This window comes from Arachis ipaensis, chromosome B08 (assembly GCF_000816755.2).
Source record: "Arachis ipaensis cultivar K30076 chromosome B08, Araip1.1, whole genome shotgun sequence".
Lineage (NCBI taxonomy): Eukaryota > Viridiplantae > Streptophyta > Magnoliopsida > Fabales > Fabaceae > Arachis > Arachis ipaensis.
The window spans coordinates 126,135,081-126,141,392 of NC_029792.2; the positions used below are offsets into that span (position 1 = coordinate 126,135,081).

Below are 6,312 nucleotides of genomic sequence, written 5' to 3' on the forward strand. Positions count from 1 at the left end.
TTCGGCCATTTGGGTGGGTTTGGGTGGGAAATTGGGTTTGAATTTTGAAGGTAGGTGGAGTTTATGAGGTAGGTTTATGGGGAAGAGGAGATGGATGTGAGTGGTGAAGGTTTAGTGGGGAAGAGAGATTGAGGTGATTGGTGAGGGGTTTTTAGGGAAGAGTGTTTGTGGGGTTGTGTGAAAGAGAGTGGTGAGAAGAAGTGAGTGGAGGTAGGTGGGGATCCTGTGGGGTCCATAGATCCTGAGTGGATCCTGTGGGGTCCACAGATCCTGAGTGGATCCTGCGGGGTTCACAGATCCTGAGTGGATCCTGTGGGGTCCACAGATCCTGAGGTGTTCAAGGAATTACATCCCTGCACCCATTAAGCATGTAAAAATGCCTTTGTATCCAACTCTGGGCGTTCAGCACCAGGTTGGTGGCCATTTTGGGCGTTCAACGCCCATCTGTGTGCCATTTCTGGCGTTGAGCGCCAGAACCATGCCTGTTCTGGCGTTCAACGCCCAGAAGCTGCCCATTTTGCGCGTTCAGCGCCAGAACCATGCTCTGTTCTGGCGCTGAACGCCAGACAGATGCTCCTCCAGGGTGTGATTTTTCTTCTGCTGTTTTTTTGATTCCCCGCTCATCAAAGCCCATTAACGAGGCTATTAGCAAATAAAAAATCTAAAATGGACTTAAAATTTAAATGGACAAAAGAACTAATTAATAAGGTACAAATAATTTTTTCATATATTTATTAAAAAAATTAGGTAAACAAGTGCTAAGTAATAAGGTGAGCTTTGTCTCTTACAATAAAAAGTTTCTTGACATGTTCAAGTTTCTTGACAAGCTGTCTTAGCCTAATTCCATTCCCTAGGAAATACATATTTAGTATTCATGAAAAAAAAAATGGACAGTGTTGTAAAAGAAGTTTAATTATTCTACTATTATAAGTTTGATTATTATTCTAATGGCTGATTATTTTATTGAAAATATGTATAGAATAACATGTATAAATATAAACAAATCAGTTATAGGAGCATTTTATTTACAACTATGTTTTGTATAATACTGTTCGTTACCTGGGGTTCTCGGGTTATCGGTAGGTGGTGAGTAGGAGAGAGAGGAAGGTCCCGAGCGGGCTTGGAGCGAGGGGGAGCGTGTGCTGGCAACGTCGGAGGGCGGACGGAGCGGGGGGCGGCCACTTGCAAGGACACTCCAACGATCAAGTCAGAGTCCGTACTAGTGGTGGCAGAATTAGGTAAGGATGTGACATACCTTGGGGGGGGAGCTGTCCTCTCCCCTTATATATTGTGCTGGGTGGACCTGGTTGATGGCCTAGCCCATTGGTTGGGGGACAGAGCTGTCACCTTCCACGTGAGCGGGTCGTCCATACTTGGGGTCGGTACGCCGGGTACCGACCCTGGGGGCTCCGACCCGGATGGTGGCATACCTGGGGAGGTAAGTTGGTCGGACACCGAGTCGGGTGCATGAGACCGACCCATGGAGGTCCTTTGGAGGTTTTGGGTCTGGGTGGGGTAGTGCCCCGACCCGACGTCTTCTTGGGCTGGACTGGCAGTCCGTAACAGTGCCCCCAACGCGCCAGTCTTGAGGTTGGGTGCTCGGGTGGCCACCTGCAAGAACACTCCAACGATCAAGTCAGAGTCCGTACTGGTGGTGGCAGAATTAGGTAAGGATGTGACATACCTTGGGGGGAGAGCTGTCCTCTCCTTTTATATATTGTGCTGGGTGGACCTGGTTGATGGCCTAGCCCATTGGTTGGGGGACAGAGCTGTCACCTTCCACGTGAGCGGGTCGTCCATACTTGGGGTCGGTACGCCGGGTACCGACCCTGGGGGCTCCGACCCGGATGGTGGCATACCTGGGGAGGTAAGTTGGTCGGACACCGAGTCGGGTGCATGAGACCGACCCATGGAGGTCCTTTGGAGGTTTTGGGTCTGGGTGGGGTAGTGCCCCGACCCGACGTCTTCTTGGGCTGGACTGGCAGTCCGTAACAGTGCCCCCAACGCGCCAGTCTTGAGGTTGGGTGCTCGTGGCTGGGCGCGTTTGTCTTATTCTCCAAGGCGGCGAACTTTCTTCTTTCCTCGGCAACTCGTTGGTGGCGTTTTGTTTTCCTCACATTTGGTCGCTTCGACTTTCGTGCTGCTCTCTCGATTTTGGCGCTGGGCATTAAATGCCCATCATTTCATTTATTTGAAATTTTGGGTGAAATGGCAGATGTGCCCCTGCCTTTTGGCGCTCTTCCTCGGCGGTTACTCTTTCCTCCTTTTATTTTTATTTCGTGATCCCCTTTCTTCTTTACTTTTCTTCTTCTTCTCCTCACTCCCTTATTCTGTTACGCTGCTGCTGTTCCTACCCCACTGTTGCTGTTACCCTGAGCATTCTTTCCCCCGTTCTACCTCTTGCAGATTCTACTTCTTCTGGTAAGTTTTTATGGCTTTTCTCCCTTTTGGTTGTTCTTTCTCCAATGCATTTCGTTTTTGTGTATGCTTTGGGTCTCTCTGTTTCTTGCTTGTTTTCCCTTCTAGAGGGGGTGTCACTGGGTTTTCGCTTGCGTTTTTGGGTTTTTCTGGGTTTTGTTCATGTTCCTGGGTTTTTTTGTTCATGTTTCTGGGTTTGTATAGGGGGTGAAGGGGTGATTCGTAATTTCCCTTTCGCTTTTTGTTTTGAGGGTTTCCGATTTCCCGAGTTGACTAAGTGGTGCCCCCGCTGTAGGTAAGGCCGATCGTCTTGCTTCTCCGAGTCAGGCTCAACGCCCTTTGGCTGACTTCATCGACCACTATGCTTGGGTCTCCTCCGATGTGAGGGATACTCCTTCTAAGATGACCAAGGAGGGGCTCCAGAAGTTACGACAATCCGGGCTCTTATGTGGAGGGGGGCCTGAGGAGACGCTTTATCAGGTCTACGTCCCTGCTGGTCGGGAACGTGTCTGCCAAAAGAACTTGGCTTCTCCTAGGGTTGTTGATTGGCTGTGGGTTTACGAGCCCATGTTTACGACTTTGGGGCTTCGCCTCCCCTTTTCTCCTTTCGTTATGAGCTTACTGAATTGCTGCGACGTTGCGCCGTCGCAGCTTCATCCGAATAGCTAGGCCTCCATCCAGTGCTTTGAGATGGTCTGCGAGTACCTCGAGCTACCGATCTTAGTGAATGTCTTTCTCTATCTCTTTCTGCTCACGAATCCTTCTAGCCAGGGGAAAGCTAAGAAGGGTTATATGTCTTTTAGGGCCCAACAGGGGTGTAGGATCTTTGGCCTCTTTGAGGATTTTTTTTTCATGGTTTCAAGTCTACCTTTTTTAAGGTTAGACCGGTCGAAGGTCACCAGCCTTTTTGGCTCACGGCTGAGGGAGCTCGGCGGATCCCTACCTATTGGAGTTTTGGTGCGGGGTCCGATTATCTTATAAAGGTATCCTATGACTGGCTGAGCTCGGAAGATCGCAATATTGCTGATATTCTGTTGGCCATTTTTTGTGAGAAGAACCTTAATCCTCGTATGTTGATGAGGGACCGGGAGGCCGGTCGGTTGTATGTTGGTGGGTTATCTCTCCTTTGAGCTTTTTATGTTTCCTATTTTTCTATTGTTGACACCTCTCCCTTTTCTTTTGCTCGCAGTTTCCATGGCTCGCAGGAAGAAGACCTTGGCTGATTTGATGAGCCTCATCAAGGAAAACGAAGAGGGTGAGGGTGACTCCCCGTCGACTCCCTCAGCGAGACAGGAGCAAGGGGAAGCTGGGGAGGCCGGGGAGGCTACTGGTCAGGTGGACGGGGCCGACCCGGCTCATCGGGAGAGCGCTGTTCCTCCCGAGAAAGTTGAGGGGTCTGCTGGCGTGGAGACGGAGATTTTTTAGGAAGATTTTGGTGATGATGAACTGAGGGTTGTGGGTAACCCAAAGAAGAGAAAGCGGGATACCGGTAAGGCCCTTTCGGTTATGGAGAAAAACTTTGATGCTGGGGGCTTTATCGAGTCTTAGTTGCTCCACGGCATCGAGGAGTTTTTCCATGAGGCCGATCTCTCCGAGCAGGCCAGGTGGATCTATCGTAGCCTTCTACGTGCTACTGCTATCGCCAAGAAGGTGGAGCCTGTCTAGGGCAACTATCATGCCATGGAGGTGAAGCTTCGGAACTCCCAAAAAGATTTGACGGACTCACGATCTCGGGAGGAGTCTCTGAAGACGAAGTTGTACGAGCAGGAGAAGAAGGCTGAAGAGGACGCCAAAGAGATTAACAGGTTGGTGGATCGGGATATGGCTTTAATGAAGGACCTGAATACCTCCCGTGGTGAGACTGCGGCCATGAAGAAGAGGGTTGAGGAGTTGGAGGAGAACCTGAAGTTGGCGGAGAGCTCGGCGGAGGCGGCTTCTCGGGAGATGGCTGCCCTGAAGAAAAGGAACAAAGATCTTGCGAAGGGAGCTCGCGATGCCGTTAAGCTGATTGAGGAAGGGATAAAGCTTCAGGTGGCTGTGCTGGCTCTCGACCTTGACCTCTCTCAAGTTGGCGCGATGAAGACTGTGGAGGGCGGGAAGATTGTTGATATTCTTTGAGCGTTTAGATGGATATTCCCGACTTTTCTCGCTTTCGTTTTTGTAACTTGTTTTTTATTTTGGGGCTTGTTAGTGGGCGCCCTTTGGCTGTATTGAACTCTTCTCTTTTTGCTTATGCTTGAGCCTTGTTTTGGTTATTGCTAATTTTAATTCGAGTCGTCGTGGCCTTACCTTTATTTTTTGTTTGCTCGGGCCGCCGTGGCCTTTTGTTTTACCATTTATCGTGGTACTTACTGCTTGAGCCGATTTGTTTTCTTTTGGTCCCTTATGGTTCCTGGGGTGATCAGTCCCGGGTTTCCGTTAGGTCGACCGTTCGCCTTTTTCGTCGTGCTTTTTATTTTGATTTGAGACTTGTAGAGAGTAAACTTGCAAAAAGTAAACTTATCATATTGTTAGACAAGGAAATAATGTAACGCATAATTAAATGAAGGATAATAGGTATGATTTGTATAAGACATAAAAGGAGAACTGATGAACGGATAATTTATACGCTTTTTGGCATTGTTTTTAGTATGTTTTTAGTAGAATCTAGTTACTTTTAGGGATGTTTTCATTAGTTTTTATGTTAAATTTACATTTCTGGACTTTACTATGAGTTTGTGTGTTTTTCTGTGATTTCAGGTATTTTCTGGCTGAAATTGAGGGACTTGAGCAGAAATCATATTCAGAGGTTGAAGAAGGACTGCTGATGCTGTTGGATTCTGACCTCCCTGCACTCAAAGTAGATTTTCTGGAGCTAAAGAACTTAAAATGGCGCGCTTCCAATTGCGTTGGAAAGTAGACATCCAGGACTTTCCAGCAATATATAATAGTCCATACTTTGGCCAAGTTTAGACGACGTAAAAGGGCGTTGAACGCCAGTTCTATGCTGCAGCCTGGAGTTAAACGCCAGAAACACGTCACAAGCCAGAGTTGAACGCTAGAAATACGTTACAAACTGGCGTTCAACTCCAAGAAGGACCTCTGCACGTGGAAAGCTAAAGCTCAGCCCAAGCACACACCAAGTGGGCTCCGGAAGTGGATTTATGCATCAATTACTTATTTCTGTAAACCCTAGTAACTAGTCTAGTATAAATAGGACCTTTTACTATTGTATTAGACATCTCGTGACGTTTAGTTCTTAGATCATGGGGGCTGGCCATTCGGCCATGCCTGGACCTTCTTCACTTATGTATTTTCAACGGTAGAGTTTCTACACTCCATAGATTAAGGTGTGGAGCTCTGCTGTTCCTCAAAGATTAAGGCAAAGTACTACTGTTTTTTTATTCAATTCAACTTATTTCGCTTCTAAGATATTCATTCGCACTTCAACTTGAATGTGATGAACGTGAAAATCATCATCATTCCCCCACGAACGCGTTCCTGACAACCACTTCTGTTCCACCTTAGAATGGATGAGTATCTCTTAGATCTCTTAATGATTGTAAATCCTTGAACACCTCAGGATCTGTGGACCCCACAGGATCCCCACCTACTTCCACTCACTCTCTTCTCTTTTCTCAATCATCCTCTCTTCCCAATAAACACTCTTCCCCAAAATCCTTCACCTATCACCTCAATCCCTCTTCCCTATTACCCCTTCACCACTCACATCCATCCACTCTTCCCCATAAACCTACCTCATAAACTCCACCTACCTTCAAAATTCAAAATCAATTTCCCACCCAACCCCACCCTAAATGGCTGAACCTAACACCCTCTCCCCCCACTATATAAACCCCTCCATTCTTCTTCAAATTCACACAACACACCCCTCTATACCCCTCTTGGCCGAAT

The 6,312-nt window shown here is 47.7% G+C and overlaps 1 pseudogene; it reads left to right on the forward strand.

The window, feature by feature from the left end:
- Positions 1–3,087, forward strand: part of LOC107611723 — a 6,143-nt pseudogene extending 3,056 nt beyond the window's left edge.